At 34.0% G+C, this 24,235-nt stretch overlaps 1 protein-coding gene across 3 annotated transcripts in view; it reads right to left on the reverse strand.

Moving 5' to 3' along the window:
* The window catches only part of rdo (reduced ocelli), an 819,123-nt gene extending 801,058 nt beyond the window's left edge, over positions 1–18,065 (reverse strand). For all 3 annotated transcript variants that reach the window (XM_069842056.1, XM_069842055.1, XM_069842057.1), the window contains exon 1: positions 17,899–18,065. The gene's annotated coding sequence lies outside the window, so the exon portion shown is untranslated. The remainder of the gene's footprint in view (positions 1–17,898) is intronic.
* Positions 18,066–24,235: the final 6,170 nt, after the last annotated feature.

The raw sequence follows: 24,235 nt of genomic DNA on the forward strand, positions 1-24,235 counted from the left end.
ATGGTAAAACTATGAAAAATGTAATTAAACTTAATTCTGTAATACACTGTTGTATAATTTACTAGTTTTTAATTAAGCTACTTATATTTTAGCGACAATCACATAGCTAGTACTGTTAACTCTATAATGAATTATATTCATCTTTGAGAGACTAAATTTCTACTAAACAACCAGAATATTGCATGAGCTTTCATTTTAAATTTATTAACACAGATTTTAATCCTATATTCTTTTCATATCAGTTCATAATTTTATTACAGGCGTGACAGCATTGTTATGGTAAAACTACATTTAATTTGTATTTGTTGTAAAGAGCCATTAATAATAATCTAGTGTGTTCTTGATAAGTAAACCTTAATAAAATATTTTTCTTGGTTGTTCTATTCGTTGAGACATTAATAATAATAATCTAGTAAATATGATAAAACTGCATCATTTACTAGGTTATTTTTTAATAATTACAAAATATTTGTAGTTCTTTAAGCTTCGTCATAAATAATTTCTATTGGTTGTGTTTTATAAATTAATATAAGTTCATTAGTTTTCAAAATTTTACATTTTTCCAAACGTTTTCAAAAGAAGTTCAAGATGGAGATAATAATGAGGCCGTGGGAAGAAATAATAGCTTTACAACACGTTACAGCTTGTGCGATATAAAGTGTGCAAAGCATTCTGAAAATTTAATGTTAACCTTAACTATTCAAAAGAAAAAATAATAATTCTTTATAATATGTGAAAAAAATATATAGTGGAAGTAATATAACTGTGTAGATTTCAGCAGTTTATTCCTTGTATAGGGTACAAGAAAACAATCTAATGCCATATTATTACTCCCAAACGAATACTTTAATAAAAAAAAAGTAATAATTTCCCCCTAAATGTTGACACTATTTTACTCTATAAATAGACTACCATACTTACGATTCTGATTTTTACTCTTATCTTAGAGTAATGGAAGGAATGATTTACGCCTCTAAATGGACGGTTTTCTTGCAAATTAAATACCAAGTTTAACACGTAAATTATCGTTAATTCCTGCCATTAGGAAGTCCGGCAACCTTCCTGGGATGACTAAGGGACGGATATCTGCTATTCAGACCGAGTGCATGTGTGCTTCTGCTAAGGGAAGTATAAGTAAGACCTTCAATCGGCTGGTCGCCCTTGTCCCTCCATGGGCTGTCACGCTAAGTATTTAACAATTAATGTAAATAAGTAATGTTAATGTAAAATTATATGGGTTTGGAATTCAACGGGTTACATCAGCTGCTTGTCTATGCGAATGACTTGAATATGTTAGGAGAAAATCCACGAACTATTAGGAAAAACAAGGGAATTTTACTTGAAGCTAGTAAAGAGATAGGTTTGGAAGTATATTCCCGAAAAGATAAATTACATGACTATGTCTCGAGACCAGAACATAGTACGAAATGGAAATATAAAAATTGAACATTTATCCTTCGAAAAGATGGAAAAGTTAAAATATCTTGGAGCAACAGTAACAAATATATATTACACTCGGGAGGAAATTAAACTCAATTAAATATGGGAAATGCCTCTTATTATTTAGTTAAGAAGCTTTGTCATACAGTATTCTGTCAAAAAACTTGAAAGTTATAATTCATAAAACAATCATATTACCGATTGTTCTGTATGATTGTGAAACTTGGACTCTCACTTACTTTGAGAGAGGAACAGCGGCTAAGGGTGTTCGAGAATAAGGAAAATATTTGGGTCTAAGAGGGATGAAGTTACAGGAGAATGGAAAAAGTAACACAACGTAGAAAAGCAGGCATTGTATTCTTCACCTGACACAATTAGGAATATTAAATCCAGACGTTTGAGATGGGCAGGGCATGAAAACGTATGGGTGAATCCAGAAATACATTTAGAATGTTACTTGGAAGGTAGAAGAGAAAAAGACCTTTGGAGAGGCCGAGACGTAGGTGAGAGGATAATATAAAAATGGATTTGAGGGTGGTGGGATATGATGGCAGAGACTTGATTAATCTTGCTCAGATTAGAGACCGATAGCGGGGTTATATGAGGACGGCAATGAAATTCCGGGCTCCTTAAAAGGCATTTGTAATGTTTATTTATATTTTTTATTTATTTAATCCAGGGCTGTGGAGTTTATCTTTAGTCGTGATAATGGCAACATGCAATAATGTGAGATAAATAAACAAATAAACAAATAAACAGTGAGAAGAGTACAAAAACAGTCCATCTCAGCAAGAATGATGGAATACATTTGTAATGTAAAATTATGTATTTTAACGCTAGGTAACCGTGATATAATATATTAACAATTATATTGAAGCGTGCGAAAAGTATTTTAACACTAGTGCGAAAAGGATTTTAACGATGACTTTCAATTGTTTGCGCCGATTGTAAATTGTTTTCTACACACGATAGCAATCGCAACCGATCAATGAAGCGGTTCAAATATAACCAGTCCTACTTAAAAAAATTACCGGCTTTTTAGTTAAGAAACGTACACAAATTAAGTAGATTGCTTAAGGAATTAGTTTGCTTATAACCAGACTTAGGATCCGAGACAATTTAAGAATGAAGTTAACAGTGCAACGGAGTACAGATGGAGTAAGTTGGCGCGGTGAGTTTTGTTTACCTGTGCGTTAAGAGTACAATCCGGTTCGTGATCAGAGATACAGTATTCTTCCGTCTCTCCCTACGAAACGAACTCAGGCCATCACAGTGCATTTTCAATATACGGGGTGTTTAAAAAATACGGGGCATAATTTCAGGTATGTATTTCCCACATGTAGACAATCAAAATAGTTCATTACAACATGTGTCCGGAAATGCTTCATTTCCGAGTTATGGCCTTCACAACATTGAAATTCACCGGAACGTTTTTCTTTCCGCAGGTCGCTATCATTACAGAAGATGTTCAAAATGTACACCTCCTGCTTGAATACAGACCTCACATCGATGTCCCATTGACCTGCGAACACGATCACAAACTCCAGGAGTGTTGCGTATGTCCTCAGAACATGCCACAATTCGATTCCGAAGGGATTCCAAATCAGGCACCGGAGACGAATAAACCAATGATTTTAAATGGCCCCACAAGTAGAAATCGAGAGGGTTCAGATCAGGTGAACGTGGAGGCCAAGCAATTGGGCCACCTCTACCTATCCATCGATCAGGAAACCTTCGATCCAAGTACCGGCGAGCCGTACGACTGAAGTGTGCAGGAGCGCCATCATGCAAGAAGTGAATGTGTTGACGATTGATCAGTGGAGTGTATTCTAAAACATGAGGTATGGTGTTTTCCAGGAAGTTTGTGTACGCCTGCCCCGTAAATCTGTTTACAAGTACATGGGGTCCAACTAATCGATCACCAATGATACATGTTGAGGGAGAACCGCACCTGGTGATGAGATGGAACAGTTGCACGTGGGTTTTCATACGCCCATACATGCTGATTGTGGAAATTTGTCATGCCATCTCGTGTGAACTGTGCTTCATCTGTAAATAATACTAAGGCAGGAAAGTTCGGATTTACATCACACTGCTGCAAGAACCACTGACAGAACCTAACTCGTTCGTGCAGGTTAATCTGCTGGTGACAGGACCTGTACACGTTGCAAATGATAAGGATACAATTGATAACTTACTCTTCCAACAGTCTCCAGACAGTCGTATGAGGAACATTGACTTGCAACGCTACCCTTCGTGTGCTGATAGAAGGAGTCATATTCACAGCCTCCAGAATCTCCTCCTGTACTTCTGGAGTTGTAGATCTTGGTCGTCCCCTTCCCTAATCAGAAGAGTTAAATTTTCCATACTCGCACAGACGGTAATGGAGACGTACAAATGTCTTCCGATGTGGACATTGTCGCTGTGGGTACCTCTCCTGGTACAAACGACGAGCCATCGCAGCATTGCCGTCCGCCTTACCGTACATGAAGTGTATCTCTGCCAGCTCTTGATTTGAATACATGTCGCACAGCCTAACGCCTACACAACACTGAATGTAACCTTCGCCTCGGAATGAACTGTCAGAGTGCCCTCTTAATGTCTCCTTTGACGGCAACGACCTGCGGAAAGAAAAACGTTCCGGTGAATTTCAATGTTGTGAAGGCCATAACTCGGAAATAAAGCATTTCCGGACACATGTTGTAATGAACTATTTTGATTGTCTACATGTGGGAAATACATACCTGAAATTATGCCCCGTATTTTTAAACATCCTGTATAGTGAACAATTTCTTCGAACTAGTTGCAAGTATGTGCTACATCGTTGTTCGTTGTAACGCTAACGACTTCAATGTCGTCGAGGGACATGAAAACTTGTGAGGTATGTATTCTACTTGATTTTCCACCGTCACTAGATTGTAGCCACTATTAACAGTAGAATATAACGAAACACATTGATGTCGTTTACATTCACAGTATGTCTGTCTACTATGTTCAAGAAACTCTATACTCAAATTGTGCGTATATTGGTTCTAAAGTGTCCCGGATTCTGAGCCTGCTTATAACCATAAAGTTTACCTACTACTGATAAGACACTTGACAGAATATACGGGAAGTAAATTAGGACTTGAAACGTCGTGGGAAGAATATTTTCGCTACTTGAGCATTCTTTATCTTGGACAATTCTATAGGCTAATCCCATTGTATGATAAATCATTTGCCGGATAGTAGCACATCCAATAACTTCATGTAATATGTAAACACGTTATTAATTTATGTACTGAATTTATAAATACTGAACGGTTACCTAAAAGACAATGTACGACGCACTTGTTAAAAACAATTTTTATTTTGTTCGAAGGTTTGCTACACTCGATCTGTGACTTCGTTTCCCAAACAACTGTATTTACAAAAATATAAAATATTATTTTTAAAAATTGCATCGTAAGTAACTATCACAAATTCATTATATAAATACTCTTACACACACTGTATTTTCCACTCATAAGGAATAGAATTGGCGTACGTCTGCTGAAAACAACTGAACTTTAGAAAAAATGCTCATGCGTTTTCCACATCTAAGACTTCTCATGTGGGGTTAATGAATTTAATTCAGTGAAGCAGCGCTGTAGGGGCTCTACTGCACAGGCGCAAACTTATTCATGTCTCTTTCTTAACATTCTTTTTCTTTCTCTCTGAGAGAGAGACACTCGCTGGGGACGCAGAAAGCTTGCGCTTACCGTACAATGATGAAGTAAAAGTGAAACTTTGTAATTGGAAGCAAAGAGCGTACCTGAATTGAATATGGTAGAAGTATAATATAATATCTGGTCTGTTATTTCCAACTGTTCCCTCTGTCGATATACTTATATTTTAGTGTACCTTTGTTGAATAATTTTGATTAATTCTACAGTTTGTAAACATATTAAAGAAAACTGGTACGTTCTTTGTTCGTTAGCACGGTAAATATATGTTAGATATTTGGGGCTGTACGGTTCAACAGGTACACGATGGAACCAGTAGAACTGAATTGATTGTTTTTGTTCCATTAATGAATTATTAACGACGATACGGCTTCATTACTATTTCTTGATCTTTTAAACGCAGAATAAATATGGGAAATGCCTGTTATTATTCGGTTGAGAAGCTTTTGTCCTCTAGTCTGCTGTCAAAAAAACTTAAAGTTAGAATTTATAAAACAGTTATATTATTGGTTGTTCTGTACGGTTGTGAAACTTGGACTCTCACTTTGAGAGAGGAACTGAGATTAAGGGTGTTTGAAAATAAGGTTCTTAGGAAAATATCTGGGGCTAACAAGCTAACATTCTGATGGGTGCTGATAAAAAGTTATTTTTTTTTCTTTCACCATGTTCATAATTTCAAAGAAAGTACTTATACAAATTTTGGCCACTCGACCGCAATTACGAGAGTCGTAAAAAATAAGTTCGCCAGGGGCCGTTAACAGAAAGAAAACACAATTTCAACGGAAAAATGTATTGGGACAGTATTGTTAAGCTATTTTCCAACATATTCTCCACCGGAATTGAGACATTTGTCATATTATGGGATCGACAGAAAAGTGGAGGCGGCTGTCAAACGCTAGTCCCGATCCCAGGCGGCTGACTTCTACGACACAAGTATACAAAAATTGATGTCATGGTATGACACATAGCTCAATTCCAGTGGGGGATGTGTTGACAAATAGCGCAACAGTTGCTGTATCTGCTTTAATAAATCTTTCTAAGCAATTATGCTTTGTATCTGTGAACGGTCTCAGGGAAAATCACTTTCTGGACGGCCTCGTAGTTGCGGTCGAGTGACCAAAATTTGTATAAGCACTTCTTTTGATATTTTTAACATAGTGGGAAAAAACAATTTAACTTTTTCATCTGCCCCCATCAGAATGTTTGCTTGTAAGAGGGATGAAGTTACAGGACAATGGAGAAAGTTACACAACGCAGAACTGCACGCATTGTATTCTTCAGCTGATATAATTAGGAGCATTAAATCCAGACGTTTGAGATAGGCAGGACATGTAGCACCTATGGGCGAATCCAGAAATGCATATAGATTGTTAGTTGGAAGGCCGGAGGGAAAAAGACCTTTGGGGAGACCGAGACGTAGATGGGAGGATAATATTAAAATGGATTTGAGGGAGGTGGGTTATGATGGTATAGAGACTGGATTAATCTTGCACAGGATAGGGATCGATAGCGGGCTTATGTGAGGGCGGCAATGAACCTCCGGGTTCATTAAAAGCCATTTGTAAGTAAGTAAGTAATGTGTATCCATTCTACGGTGTGTCTAAATTACTGGAGCAAATTCTCTTTGTGTGACAGAAAAAGATGCTGCAGACAGAATTTCGTGAATTCAAATTCAAATTCAAATTTATTTACAATTTACATTTGAATTGAATACATATGAATAGATACCCGAAATGAGCATAATGCTCGTGCTCGGGTACAGTCCAGTCCAGTAGTCTACATAAATTTTACAGGGTTCAAATAATGATGCTGATGATATAAATAATAGTAACAACAATAATAATGATAATAATAATAATAATAATAATAATAAAAATATTGATAAAACGAAAATATTTACAATAATAAAATAAATACTAAGACGGATAAAATAAAATATAAAACCGAAATTTAGCTTTAAATAAAGAAAAACTATTTCGCTACAGAAATAATAATAATAATAATAATAATAATAATAATAATAATAATAATAATAATAATAATAATAATATATTTTAAATCTTGTTTTTGCACTTGGAGCTAAACAGGTATGAAGCCCTTTCTGTGGGTCAATGAGGATTTCAACTTTAACTTATAAGGATTTGAATAGTGATAACAAGGAATACAGTAATACTTCTCTGTTCCGTAACAGTGAAGATTATTCAGATCCCAGCATTATGCTTCTAAACTGAAAAGAAAAAAAATCTTTTACAGGAGAGTTAACTCTGTACAAAGCTGTCCCGCAGTACATCTCACTCTGGTGCGGTAGGCGGCGTTCATCTTCAAACAGGAAGAACAATTATGGTCTGAAAGGAGGTTTCCTGTTCGATGTGTCATTATATGTAATTACTTGGTGTCAGCTATAATTCTGTGTCTAGAGTATCTAACTCGGGCTGCAGCTTCGTTGTACAGCGCTACTGCTCACGGATTGTATACAGTTAATTTATATTGAATTAACAGCAATACTTTATAGGCTATAAGCGATGTAAGATTATTTCGTGAGTAGAATATTTTTGAATTATTAAAAAGTTATTTATTATACGAATATAGCAACAGAGCAAGTTACGCAATTCCACTTACGTCATAGATGTTCATCTGTTATCAGTGTGCATTCTGCGTGTCTATCGTGAAATTCCGTATAGCTTGATTTCCCTTTTCGATGGTCGGATCTGGGACGGGTCCTTACGCTTAGGCATGCTTGGCCAATTGTGCGCCCTATATATGCCATAATTCTCCAAGCCCGATACTTGACCCAGATGTCATTCGTGAATCCGACGCCGATACGGGGCCATCCTGCCTTACTACCTGATAGAGCTAGATCCGATCTATAGACGAACAACCCGATATGTCCCAGGATCCCGGTGCCCCAAACCATTTCTATAACAGAATCGGAAACCTGTATGGTATTTGGGGCAAGATCTATCCTGTGACCTTATCATGCACCGTGCCTATATATCAGTGGGTATGGTGAGAAAAGACAAGTTTTTAGTGAACTTCCGTGTCTGTAGATTCGTGTAATATTAACGATCGTCACCCCTCATATGCCGAACTCTTGTTCTGATCGCCTAAACCAGGGATCGTCAGCACAGAGCACGCTGGGGCTAGTCTCTCTTACCCGCGGAAAACGCAGTGCACTAGGGTGCACTCCGTAGCTGCCTCCTGTACTATACTACCCTCAAGACTTTACCAGAGCCTATTTCTATTATGGCAGATGTAAAAGGAGGGAAAAGTGGAGAGTGTTGGTGGGATGATAAGAGAGAAACTACAGTACTCCGAGGAAAAAAAAGACCCTGTGCAACGTCTGTTTTGTCCCATACAAATTTCATCACGCCCTGCCCGGGGATCAAACCCGGATAGTCTGGATGTAATACCAGAGCGCTGCTATTTGAGCCATAGACGCGACGAGTCCCATATGATCTTGATTCTACGTCACGAGTATAGAGTAAACTCCGCTGTTGTGTTAAAATAATATGTTATGTAAATATATGCATATGGTTGTCGTGTGCGTGTATTTATAGGTCTAATAGGTGGATGAATGGAAATGATGGATGGACGGATGGATAGACAGACGGACTGACAGATGGATGGATGGATGGATGGGTGCATGGATGGATTGAAGAAGGGAAAGATGAAGAAGACGAAAGTGTTAGTTCGACTGATGGATGAAGGAATGGAGATGACGGAAGAACGAAACGATGAAAGATAGATAAAAGGATCGATCGAAGGTGAGGTGATGGAAGGACGGATGAATGTAGAAGAGTAACATGATAAATAATATACAGTGTGTGTCAAAAATAAATCGACAAAATGTTCTGGAATGATCTTCAATTCAATAAAAAACATAATAGCAAAACGTTTCAATACTATTTCTCGAAATATCAAGTAAATATTATTTGTGTTTAGGCAGTGTGTTTATGGTTATCATACGTATACTTCCTGGCATCGAACTGTTGAACTTCTAACTTTCTATGAAATCAGAGAACACCTCTCCATACATTGTCTAATCACTCTTGAGTTAGGTTGAGTTTGCATAATTTTATCTAATAAAAATATGGGAATTGTTTGAGCGGTCCACATCTGTGGAGTAATGGTTAGCGCGTCTAGCCGCGAAACCAGAGGCCCGGATTCGATTCCCGGTCGGGGCAAGGTACCTGGATGAGGTTTTTTCCGGGGTTTCCCTCAACCCAATATGAGCAAAGCTGGGAAACTTTCGGTGTTGAACCCCGGACTCATTTCACAGGCATTACCACCTTCATCTCATTCAGACGCTAAATAACCTAAGATGTTGATAAAGCGTCGTAAAATAACCTACTAAAATAAAATAAATAAAATCGTTTGAGCGAAAAGAAAAAGACATCGGAAATATATTTCCTACAATAAATAACACACATATATCCTTCTCCTTCCTTGGCCTTTCAGACATTGTCTAGCTTTCGTTATTGAGATTTGGCTTTGAAAAATTCACAAAATGTTAACTTGAGAGTATTTGAAACAGGACTGTGGAGTTTTCATTGGCATATTTCTTTATTCCGTGCCTACTACCATAACTAATTTGTTGGTCTATTTTTGAGACACCCTGTAAGGTACCTCCTATTTTAACAATGTTAAATTTACAAAGTTCTGGTACGCATAGATCTTAAACTATTAAAGATAGAAAGTTGAAATTTTACGACAATATTGTTGATATTATATCTGTCTATTAAATACAACAGAATTGCTGTTACTTATGTTTGTTATTTTCCTTATTTTTTCCAAATATCTAAAATTTTACGTATTTTATTAAATATATATATTTTTAAGTTCAAGTTTTCATGTGATGAAGACTATTTTATATTTGACAGAAAGAACACATAGTAGAGAATAACTACCAGTACAAATTATGTTTGTATCTTTAATGGTTTCAGTACTGAGCGTACTCAAAGTTTATAAAATGTCGAACAGAGAAGAATTGACTTAAAATTCTAAGTGAACAATTTCTGCTGATGTTCACATTCACAAAACTATTTAAAAAACATCACTTCTCGATGGAATTCAAAGCTGAAATTGCATAATATTAATTCTGAAATGCCAAGGAATTATAATATTCGAAAAAAAAATCATAATTTCAACCCAATCCAACCTAACTGGTCCCCTTAAGGGGTTAGGTATAGCTTACAGAAGTAAAAATTTTGGCAATATTCCAACATATTTTTCTTCCATTACTGCATCTTGTACAATAATGAAAATTGGTATGTGTAAAACACTGTCTTTCTGCTATACGAAAAAATATTTTTACGATTAAAAAAAATTATTTATACATATAACTCATAAACTTCTTAACTTTTTCATGTTCTCTCTCTTTTATTTTATTGCTGAAACTCATGTTTACAATATCATGCTCTTTCAACTACATTCCTTAATAAATATTTTTTTTCTTTTGTGTTAGAAGAAAATACTGATATTTGACCATTTAAAAAAATAAATTTATTTTTTATCAGACAATCTATCAAAGGTAGAGAAGTAATCTTGCGTCATATTATAGATACAACATACATAAATACACACAAAAAATTTCATCACAGAATGTTGAATAGTTTTTGAGTTATGTGGGAAACGCTTCTTCACTGCACAGTAAACTGAATTTTGAAAAATAACATGTAAATAATGTTTTTAAATCGTAAAAATATTTGTGCGAGATCGTGCGTATTTGCTTGGTTTCCGCACAAAACCAATCCGCGGTAAGTCTAAAATTCCACATTCAGTATTCCCAACCTAACACACATAACAATTTCCCTCTTCTTTCCGCTTAAGTGACATATTGAGTTTACTGCTTTAGGCTTCTAACATATTATTTTTAGAGACGTTCAATATAGTAATAATTATAAATTGGAAACTTACCACTGCAATTTCACCTAAATTGCACTGTTAATTATTGTTTTTAAATATTTGCAAAAATTAATTAAACTCTACAACTCCACTAAAGTTACTGGATTCCTGATGCAAGTAACATTAAGGAAGCCGTGAAAAAATCACAAGATTCCAGATGCCGATGTTATTACTGAAATATGTTATATAAATAATATTGTTAAAATATTAAAATGAAAAATAAATCATTACATAACCTTACCGTTTGCTTTAAGTTCGCATTTATGGACTGGGGGAAAAAAGACAGACGTATATCACGGCTTGCTGGAGTATAGTAAACACAGAAAACATTTTAAAGCAACAATGTTGAAGATAGATATTTTGTTTTACAAATTTGCCGTCATTGAACAGAAACCAAGATGGAGATTTCATTGCAACTAATTAGAAATTCCTCTTTCAGGTATGTAATAAACGATCTTCGCACAAAATAATGTACGATACACGAGCGCTATGTTTTCTTTCAATTCTAGGAAATTAAAAAAGCTCAACTACGTTTCGCTTTTTCAAACTTTTCCTCGAACATGAAAACTTCAACATACCGCTCTTGTAACGCATATTACTATTGTTTCATATAGCAGAAGGACAGTGTTTTACATATACTAATTTTCACTATTGTACAAGATACAGTAATGGAGGAAAAAAAGGCTGAATATTTCCAAAATTTACTGCTGTAAGCTGTACCTACCCCCTTAAGTGGCAGTATATTTAAACACGGTGTAACAGATCGAATGTTTAGTATTTCAGGAGCGTGTTCCTGAACGAATTGTACAATGGTTTAATCTAATGGATTAAGTTACTTGTGATCCGCAGACGATGAATTATTAAGAAACGTTGATAAAAGTATATGGGTTTTGAACAACCTTTCTTTTTATCATTCCTTTATTTGGGCTTGATTAAACGTAGTGCATCTTAAAAGCGGGTCATTTTCTGAAGGACCCTTTAAGATAGTAAAATTCCCTAAGTTATATATTTCCTGCTTCCTCTTAATAGGAACGTAACACCAGTAAGATATTGACATTTATTTAATTGAAGTTTACGTAGCTGAGTAGATTACGTTATTAATAGCATTCACCTCGGTTTGATTTGAAAAGGCTGGAGTTTAATAATTGACCTTTTGCACAGCAGGTTTGTGCATCATCTATTATAACCGCTGATAAATCCAGCACCTTTAGAAAACGTTATATATTATTACTTAGTACTTGAGAGAGTTCACTTACTGTTAGTTCCATCGAGTAACTTCCAAAGGATAAGCTCTTCGCTGTAATAAGGCTGCACAAAGCGGTCTCGTCTCCCTTTAAACATCAAGAGAGGCATCCCTTCCCCAATCTTTTATGGATAACTTTTAAACTTGCAGTATTCAATTAGAAGAACAACAACAGATTTTAAGAGCCTACTGCTTAGTTTAAGGGGAGACTCCACTGAAAATCATGAAAATTTTCCAAAAATTTTTATAGCTATTTCACTTCTTCAGAATTTATATTTTCATACCCCAAATGAATTCAGCTCAATTCTGATTACAAATATGTTTACATTTTTTTAATTAAGACTGTAAGTTGGCGTGGAATTTAAAGACCTGTCAAAATTGTTTTTTCATCGAAGAATTCTTTTTTAAAATTTCTGATTAGAAGTCTAGCAACTTTTTGTTCTAAAGTTGGCTCCCTGAAGTTACTAGATGAATATAACGGAGGAGAATATGTATGTAAATTAATATTCTCCTCCGTTATATTCATCTAGTAACTTCAGGGAGCCAACTTTAGAACAAAAAGTTGCAAGACTTGTAATCAGAAATTTTTGTTGATTCAACACCAACTTTCTTATTGCCAAATATTAATCTGGACGAAATTTTTACTGCAAGTATTTATGAGATAGCTGTATATTTCTATGCATTTATTTTGTGAGAAATGCTGCTAGTTTATTTTACTAATATTTTTAATAAAATATAGAATTATAGAAAAAAAATTCTCTCTTCTTAACTTTTGCAATAAACTGTCTAGCTTTTATTAGTCAGTTAATCTTTTAGTACTTTGATTTTTATTGTATTTGTAAATTTAATATTAATTGTAATTATAATTGTAATTGTATTCTTAATATTATAGTTGTAATCCCTGGTAGAGGTTGAGAGAAGGCCTGATGGCCTTATTTCTACCAGGTTAAATAAATAAATAAATAAATAAATAAATAAAAATAAATAAAAATAACATATTTTTAACATTACAAAACTTTTTTTGAAAGTGAATAAATGAGATATTTTATAAAATGAATGCATAAAAATGTTTCTCTATGTCTTGTAAATGTAACAAAAAAGAAATCTTAACAATTGAGACCTTCTACTAAAAACCTGGCTTTGAAAATATATTTAAAAATATTAGAAAAAAATAAAAAATCAAAACTCAGAAACATTTGACAGTTCAAAATTTATAGGGTTTTAAATGTCAGTTTATAAGAGACAAGAAAAGACAGATTAAAATTATACATCAGAAAACAAATGAATTAAAAATCTATAACTTAAACGAACAAATAGAAAATTACAGCAAGACTAGATAGGACGCGTAGAACGAATGGTGATTAAAGATATCCAAAGCAAATCATGTATGTCACACACCAAAGGAGAACAAAACATTGACAGATAAAAAAGAACGAATGAAAGAAGGAAACAAATAAAGAAAAAGGAAGGACGGAAGAAACAAGGAAATATTAAGAGACCAATTATTTGGATCTAGCAACAGGCCTTAAAAAGCTTAACATTTGAAGAAGACAAAAAGAAGATGATTAGCATAATTTACGCATTTAGAATCAATAATAGAACACATTTAATTTGGTAAAATGTTTTTTTTCGTTTATATTTAATTTGTTTTTTATGCTTTACAGCCAGTGGCAACACTAACTCTACAGTTGCAATTTCTCACGATCCTACACTAGGCTAAAATACTATTTCACTATGTCACGTGATACCAACACAACAATGGGCCTTCGTCAAAAATTGAATAACACACCATATTGAAAATGGACTAACATTCATTATCCAGCTTATAGCGCAAATACTCTACTACTGCTCAGCTTTAAAGCTTTTTCTTAATAGATTTTCATACCAGGGCTGATGAACAAAAGTCCCGTTAAAAATGCACTTGAACATGTTTTATATCTAGAGCAATTAGTCACTATCTACTTGATGAATCTGTAATTTTGAACCAATATTGGACAGTGAAGACTTTCCGGTCATTTGAACCTTGACACAAACCTCGGCCTTACTTCATCTGATTAGCGTGACGCAAGATCGCTACTTACACGGTACAAGAAACTAGTTACTGCATACTAGTGACAAATCTCCCGTTTTCTGCCGAGACTCGAACCCGAGTCTTCTTCACTTGTAGCCGAATACACTGTCATCTCAGCAACAGCTTAGGATAAGTAACGTTTCAATATTACTATAACCTATTCGTAAGTAATTTAGTGTGAGATGGTTCATTTATAAATCAAGAAGATACTAATCTAATAAAGCGAATGACTTTGTGTGGATGTCCGATATAGACAGAATATTTAAAAATTCTGTTATTCCCCAGCGTGTTGCATGCCATGTGCTTTATATGATAGAGCGTGAACCTGAATCATAATATGAAAATGAGTATTACTTTCCTTTGTGCACTTACGTTTTGAGAACATTTCATGATAAAGTTATAAATTCATTTCTACTAGGTACACAATGAATTTCACAGTAACTTTCAAAGTGAAATAATAATAAAAAAAACTTGCGATTTAATACCAAACATTGTTGAATCTAGAAGGAAAGGGAAGCGAGCCGTCTGTTTATAGAAGTTTGAACTATAGCAGTTTGCATTGGGGAAACTTCTGCCTAGTATTCTACTCAAGATACTGTATGTAAATAAAAAAAGTAAACAGTTCTTATTGGACTGAAAATATTTATCACTTGCTCTCAAGATTGCGGTATAGCAGAAGAAACAACTCTGTTCATATTTGTAGACTAAAAAGTCGCATGGTGAATCAAGGTCGCCAGTATTATACAGGGAGGTATTGATATTACTGCTATTACTGTATAAATATTTCCAATTTTGTGATGTACACTGGAAATAGGTTACAAGAAAAGAACGTCTTTGTAACTTTGTCACACACTTTAGGGTGCGAATGTTACAAGCCACATTCTAAAAGGGACTCGCCCGATGTTTATGTGTAAGTTAACTTTGTTTGAATGTATACTCACAGCTTTACAATAGCAAACCCTGGTTTGTTGATAGTGGGCGTTGCATCCTTTCCACTATGGATTTCTTTGTGATGTTAAATTGTTTTGTACGCACCTGAATCTATTACCGGTCACTTGACATCAGGTGTAGTCGAAGAGATGACTTTATTTACAATTATGTTACCACAACACTAAACTGGTTTCATAAAGCACTGACACATTACGTCACTCGCAGCACTAGTGGGAAGACTTGAATACTTTACATGTTTGTAAACACACACAATTAACGGGTAACAGAGTGTATATATATTTACAACGGTTATCTTTCACTTTCTCACGATTAAAATAAAAGGATGCTTCAAACCGCTGGCTTAAAAATACGAATCAGTAATGCGATTGCTGGATAATAATAATCACTATCATTATCATTATCACTCATGCTTTAGGAATTTTTCGTTTGTAGTAACTTGGCCTGTATTTGATTGTTGCAACGAAGATTTTCCTAAGTGTCTTTTGCCGGTGGATTTATATTTCCAAAATCTTTATAGTAATCTAGAACTCATCCTGTTCATATGTTCAGTACAATTGCTTCTTTAAATTTCTGCATAATTAAAACTGAATTCTGACTTCATTAACAATACACTTTGTCAGTGTTTTTTATGAAATAAATGTTGCAAACCTATATGTAAATCATGCTTTTAGCATTTCAGTTTCATAAAATTGTTAAAAACGATTACTTAGAATTTTATTCTTCTACACTGCATATTTAATTATTAACATATTAGTAATCATTTATTATTGCCACAACAAAAACAGAAGAGAATTTAATAAAGTATACGTAACATACAGTCTTACACTACTCATTGTATTCTATGCACTGAATCTATTACCGGTCACTTAAAATCATATATAGTCGAAGATGACATCACTTAGAACTATGTTATCACAACGCTATCCTGTAGCATATTGCCGCTATGTATCACTCATAGGTCTATAGTTGTTGAAAAACTCGAATATTTTCATGATTACCTAACATTCGTGAACAATATAACGAATGCAGGATGTAAAGTGACCCAGTTTCACTCAAACGCACTGGATGTATTTAATATCGTACTCTCCCACGCTTTAAAACAGATCACTGACAAAGTAGATTAAAAACTTGGCATTTATGATTATTCTTGCATAAATACAAGTTAAAATTCAATATAATTTACTTCAAAATGTATATTTTTATTTGATGATTGGTAAAAGACTTGGTATAAGTCATTCGTCCATTTATAACAGATATTTCTAGGAACTTATTTCCACAAAATATCATGAAAACTAAAAATTCTTCAATAGTTTTTCTTTTCCCAAGTGATTAATGAAAAATTAAATCCAATACCATAACAAAACGAGAAAGAATTCTAATATAGTTTGTATAAATATTTCAATAGTAGGCCTACTGAGTCCTTTTATAACGACGAAAGAACTTTAATATATTTCAAGACTATCGTCTCAAATTCACCTTCAATCGCTCAGTCATATTCCAGTGATAAAATTAATAGTGAAAAACTCCTTATCTCATTTTGTATTTATCATCAATATGTATTGCCCACCTGAAACCATTTCTGATGGCTTGAAATGAAGTGTATTCGTGGAAGTGACATATTTACAGTAGAATGGTGAAATCAGTCATTCATCTGGTTTCCTAAAGCACTACCACAGTGTCACTCATAAAACATCCGACGATCTCGAGTAGATACATTTAAATTTCCGTAAACACACTAATACGAGTAGCGAATAGTAACAGAACGTGAATATGACCAATTTTCATGCTAGGGCGCAGGGTCGTTATAATATTTCTTTAAACTCTGAAGCATGATGGAAATGGAAAATTTATAGTGTCCATTAAAAACTAACAAACCGATAAGTATACTCGTAATTGTTATATAAAAAGTTGCTTCTTATATTTATATGATCATCTTGTCTAATTAGTATTCAGTAAAATGGTTTCCGCAATTCATCGTGGAGCCACGCACGGTCCTCGGGTGGAATATGAGGCGGCACGATAAGAGAAGGGTAATTAAAAAATCCCGGCGTGTACTAAAATGTTGAAAGAAAATAACAGACTAATAAACGCTCATGCTCACATAAAAGTAAATTTCAATTCTCACCAGAAGAAAAAAAACGTAATATATATTTAGAACTGGCCTTTTAAAAATGAAGCACAGCCATGTCATATGCGTCAACAAGAAATCGTCATTGATGTAAACGTATCGTAGAGATCACTTTCAGCGTTTTAGTTAAGTATAATTGTGAAAAGATAATTAAAAATGTTCCACAGTTCGTAGAAATAAATTAATAATACATGAAGAATCTGACGTTTATACAACATTATCATGTGATTCCCATCTTGCATTCCCCTGACGGATATGAAGATTTCACTATGCATAAATTATGTGACGGTGATGGACTTGAAATATTTCGCGTCATCTGTCATGAACTTGACATAACACTTAGATAATACATGTCATGTTGGGATTTATTTATATTCACGTAAGGGGCTGAAAAAAAGGATTTTGCAACAAGAAAATGTTGAAAGATAAACTAGTCGTAGTGAACAGAGACACTTACCGGCTGCGCGTTGTATCGTAACAGATTAACTACGCACTGACCACCACCAACGTGTGGAGCCGTAACCTAAGAGCTTAAAGACCTCACACCGCGTAACGGAAACAACACCAGAGCGAGAGAGTGATTCACAGTAACCCGTCATACACAGGAGCAAGCGGAGGACTGAGCTAACCAGTTAGTCTGCCACCAGAGTTTTGTGCGATGGCACTTCCCGCGCTTTCGTCCCTACTGGGGTGCTCGCGCGTGCGCAATCTCGCCGGAACTTCATCCCAATACTCGGCAGGGGGGAGGATGGCAAAAAAAAAATCCTCTTTACAACTCCTTTTTTTTTTTCTCCCCTTCTATACTTCCGTACTGACTATAGACCCAATTCTTTTCCTTTTATACCTGCGTTTTCAGGATATTTTCTGATTCTCGAAAAAGAAAAGGAATTTTTATTAAAGGGCTCGCATTAACGTAAGAATTCTTGATAATGACTTGTGGACATCTGGACGAAGTAATCGTTCACATCGTTCTCTACATTATTGTCATCACCTCTGAATCTTTCTCATTAGTATCATTAGTTTTGTTATCTTGATCATTAATATCAACTTCATTATCATAATATTCATTATTATTACCACGTACGTACGTCATTTCTTTATTGTCGTAATAATAATAATAATAATAATAATAATAATAATAATAATAATAATAATAATATTATTATTATTATTATTATTATCATCATCTTATACATCTTGTTATCGTCTTAAATATTACTATCATCATTATTGCAATAATCATCGTCATTATCATACTCATTGTTTTACGGTCACTTTGGTCATTATTGTTATCGTCATCGTAATCAATTTCGTCATCATCATGTCAATATTATTATCATTATCATTGTCTTCATCACCATGAACACTACTATCCCGATCATCATTAATATTATTATTATTATTATTATTATTATTATTATTATTATTATTATTACTATTATTGTTATTATTATTATTATCACCGTCGTAATTTATTATTATTCCGCTACAATAATAAAATAATACTATATGGAGATATTAATAGAAAAAAAACTAAACGACATTCATCAGAGAAAATCCGATGCAAACCAAAATTTAATCGTGATTAATTAAATTAAATTAATACATGTTTAGAGTAAATTAAAACATTCATATACTTACACAAGGATATACTGTATACCTGGAAAATGATAAAGGTTTCCATAAAAAGTTCGAAATGTGTATATATATTAGGAATTTTAAACAATACACTAAAACCAAATATTGTACCAAAAATTAATAAGCCTATAAGTAATACATTGACTCTCCCCACATTTATATCTATAAGTGAAATTTTGATAATTTGACAGCAGTACGAGGAAGGGATATACTGTACTGAGCTGAAATGAATGTTTTGCAAAGAAGTCGCAGGCCTATAAACCTGACAAACATTTTTAGAAGAATAATAATTAAAAGTAGAATCACCAAAGCAACCGGCTCCAAGACGTTTCAAGACTGAATAATACAAGATTAATTATAAAAAAAGACCTCTTCTCCGAAGTACAAGATAAAAAGACGTCGAAGATTTAGGATGTTGCTAAAACTCCTTCAGGTGGGGCCCAAATAAGTGTATTTAATCTTAATTGAGTAGAATAATGTATGAAGAAGAAGAAGATAATTAATTTCATTAGCATATTCGGCATTATTTTTAGCATTGTATTATCATCATCGGCAATATTATTGACGTCGGCATTATTTTTTATCGTCATTATTATAATATTAGTCATTGTATTATGGTCAACTTCATTATGTTCATCGTCGTCAGTATTATTACTGTATTTTAATAAACATTATTCTCGTCTCCAATATTATTACTATATATCGTTATTTTCGTCAATATTATTTTTCAATATTAGACTATTGTAATAATTTTACAGTATTATCGTATTATTATCTCCATTACATCCTTCACTGTTATTGAAGTCATTATTTTTATTAAGATTATCGTCAACTTCACTCAACCAGGCTTTCTTCTTCACTATTAATATCTTCTGTTTAGTTATTCATTATCCTTTGTATTTTTAGTTTTGTTAATTCCCCTGTTCCTTTTCGTATAAAATCTGACATGAGTTCAGAAATTATGTTTTCCGTAACGTTCAAATATTGTAATAATTTATATATAGGTCTACAGTATAATTAATTATATGATAGCCTTATAGTGCATGAACAATTTTCTCCGCTCTGTCGCTCGCTTACACTGCTTGCGAGTCTTGGGCGAGTCAAGCCGATGACTGCGGTGAACGGGTGTCAGAAGGACCTCAGCAAAGACTGGTTCACAATAAACGGAAACAACAATGAGAACGAGAACGAAAATATTGTTAAAATAAATGTATTTAAATGTGAGAATTCACAATTAACTATTTAAATACGTTTATTTTAACATTTCCGTTCTCGTTCTCGTTTATGTTTCCTTCCCAGTTTATTGTGAACCGGCCTTTAATCTACTTACAGTTTGTTGCGTAAGTTATTATTAATAAGCATTTAAAATAAACACTAATATACACTTAAAAAGTAAAGTAAAAGTACTTTACTCACCAATTCGGAACTTGGACACCAGGGAATCTCTCTTGAAATAGTATCCGTGTAAGCCGTGAAAGCGCAGGCACACGAAGGATTGTTCACCCATTATAAACATATTTTTTTCAGCTATATTAACCATTAATATTTGAGGAGAAAAATTCGCTCCGGCGCCGGGGATCGAACCCGGGTCCTTGATTCTACGTACCAAGCGCTCTGACCACTGAGCTACGCCGAATTCAGTCCACAGCACCGGATCGAACCTTCCTCCTTCAGTGTTTCCCTTTGTGGCCTGACTCCAAATTAGGCATATTATGTTGACGTGTATGTCTACAGTAGTGTCAACTGCAGTTATACTAGGAGCGCACTCAGTTGAGTGACTTATTTGGCCGGGATTCCGCAGTTATGATGCACTGCTAGCTATGAGAATATTATGGATTTATTAATTTGTCCTACAGAATAATCTCTGTAATATTGACAATTAATATTAACTGTCGTTATTACAGAGATTTCTGTAGGACAAATTAGTAAATCCATAATATTATTATATTAACCATGCTAAGTTCCTCGTTGATATCAACATTTCTCTTTTAGTCACATACTGTTTCTTCAGTTACAGACCTTAGGGAATATATTTCTGTAGACTAAATTCATTTCATGTTTTTCATTTGCGTTGGTGGTAAGAATTCTGAACTTTGCTTGGTGTATAATATTTTATTTAAATTTCTTACTACAGTTGTTAAACTTTTACGTATATATCACAGTAATTTTTAAAATATTATTCTTTTACTGAGTTTTTTTTTTTGTACAACATAAATTTAGCAAAGTGTTTCAGAGATTAAAAATACTATTTAATGAAGTATATAGTTTGCCTCGAACTTTCATGTAACTATTTTACGCTTGAAGATTTTTAGTATATTTAAGCTAACCTTCATTACTCTATAATGTGATTCTTTGTTCTTATTCTTTGATGAAACTTAATAAGCTTCTTCACTAATAGCAGTTTGGATAACAAAGTTACATGAACTCCTTAGATTGGAGGTAATAGTTACAAAAATTGTTTACGCAAAAAAAAAAAAAAAAAAAAAAGAAAACTTAAATGAAGATGAAACGCGCTGAAACCATGGACAAATGTTATTGTAACGTAACGCTAAATGAAAAAATAACAAGAAGAAAAATAAGGATCTGAATTACGGAGTGGCCACTGAGAAATCGATCGTGGTAGAATTCAGGTCACTAAGCTGAACATTATTTTGGAAGTGCAGGGTTTAAAACCAATTCAATACTGACGAACATTTTTATTAAGAAATGAAGCATGTCTTTTTCGAGTAGATTTAAAGCAGATAAAAATGACTTTTCCTAATGAGGAGGAATCATTTGCGGACAGGTGTATCTGTGACTTGTGACTTTATGGGGTCTTCTAAAGAGTTAAGTACGAAATAAAGAAAAGTCATGTTAGACAATATAAATAAATAGGCTGCAAGAAACCTGAAAGTGAACAAAGTACAGCCCTTGAAATAAGAAGTCCTTTAAGATCTACCTACTATTGGATGTAAAATATAATGGAGAAAGTTAATGCATAAGTTTCATGCAATTTTGTAGAAATAGGAATCGATTTAGTAGAGGTTGCTTGTAAAAAATTATGAATTTAAAAACTTTAATGGTGGATTAAGAACAACTTGTAACAACGTCATCTGACATGTAGATAACACCACTGAAATCCTTATCCATGTAGCTTCGACAAAAACAGTTCTTCTGTTTAAACCTCTAAGTAATTTCTACGAGAGGAACAAAATCACAAACTATAACTAAGGGAAGGGCTTACAACTAAATTGCTGTCATATGAACTCAGATTATTGTTTTTACGTGATCTTGCCAGAGCCGGCATTTAAATTTATTCTTCCATGAAAGCAGAATAATATTGCAAACATTGAAAATAGTGAATTTTTTTTTTCGTAGTGAACAAAACAAATCTACTGTTTCCGGTATATGTATGTATGTTTAGTCATTTAAGGAAATAATTTATTATATCATGATATTATTTCCCTTTTATAAGATGTTGCAACACTCAAAAAAGCTATTATTGTTAACAAGCTGCAAGCGCTTTTATTTGTATTATTATGTGCCTGTATTTTTCAAATTAAATTAAAAATATCATAGCCGATTTCAACAAAGTTATTTCCGAGTATTAATTTTCAAACCAGACTGTCACATGTTTAATGGCAATGTATGAGTACACACATATCTTTAGTTGACAATAAGTAAATAACAAAATTATTGCATATTATCCCTTCATAAAAGATAGTGTTTCTTGCTTTGGGACCTCTTTTCGAGGTCGTTTCGTTTTTATATCATGCATTTCTACACGTCCTTGGAGGTACAAATCTTGCTCATTTTTTATTTAAACTGACGCAGTTTTGTTAAAAATCTGTATTCTCTCTGATAAAGGTATTTTCATAGAACACCGTTGCTTCCACATGAAAGCAACAAAAAAGACAATATTAATATCTATGCCATGTTTCTGGCCATGACTCTACTTAATTTCACATAAATGCTTCTCGTTTACTGGACTAATAACGAGATCATTGTGACAATATAACATAGTCTCACCAAAACTTCATACCGATAAATTAAAATAAATAGTCATATTGTACTTATATGCATGGATCTGCTTGCTTCCTTGCAGCTATATCTTTCCCTCTCTGATTAGTATGTCACTTTACAATGCTTTATCCTATTTCTTTTATACACATCTCTGTTAATGACACCTTTTTGCGCATTTTTACTTCTACAGAACTCCTGGAACTATATTCACTGTCCAACATCTTGACAAAGAAATGTATGATAGCAAATGCATCTGGGTGCATCATGAAACAAATCACATGAGTCCGGGACTGATGCGGTTTTGAAAGAAACTCAATATTTTAAGATTTTATAGAATGCTTAGTTATGATCGCACTCATGTTGTTTTGATTGGAAATGACGCGTCTACCCGTAGTGTTTCCTATAGTACCGGTAACTCATTTTCGTAAAAATGTGGACTCATGTGGTTTTGCAAATGACCGATTCAATTAGTTGAAGTTGGTACAGCGCTGGATGTTACGCATGTTCGTGTCTTACACTTTCTCTCGAACGGTCTTTCTGCATAGACGTACTTAAGTCAAAATGTATTGAAAGAAATCAGGGTCATACACGTTTTCAGCATCCCAATCACCGAAAAGTTGTTTTCGGATGTCGCCTGCTTGTTTGTTTCTTTCCTTGTAAATGTGATTTACAATTATCTCCTTAAACTACGGTATTGGGAGGATTCTAATCACGGCTGATGGAAATGTAGCACGTGTGAAGCTTTATCAACTATAGTCCCGTCGCTCTTATTTCCGGCAGCTAATCACGTTGCAGGTCGTCTATATTTAAACGTGTGCGTCTTGTGATTCGCTGCTGATGACGTTATGCACTTCTTAAGGCCCGATAAATACTTAATATAATCGCCCGCCATTTTAGCTCTTTCGTTGGCGTTTGCAGAAAGCACACGAGAACGTTATTTGCCGCTCAATTATTTGCTCAATTACAATGCGTTTGATTTATTATCATAGGAACTATGACATGATAAATGTTTAACGGTGCGGCAAATAGATTCCTCGTCTGGTAGCTCGGCAACGAAAGAACAAAAATGGCGAACGATACTACCTACCTAGAATTTATAGAGCCTTCATTTCCTAAGGTGTAAGCAAAGAGGAGGAGTCACGCCGGAAATAACA

Source organism: Periplaneta americana, chromosome 12 (genome assembly GCF_040183065.1).
Source record: "Periplaneta americana isolate PAMFEO1 chromosome 12, P.americana_PAMFEO1_priV1, whole genome shotgun sequence".
Taxonomy (NCBI): Eukaryota; Metazoa; Arthropoda; class Insecta; order Blattodea; family Blattidae; genus Periplaneta; species Periplaneta americana.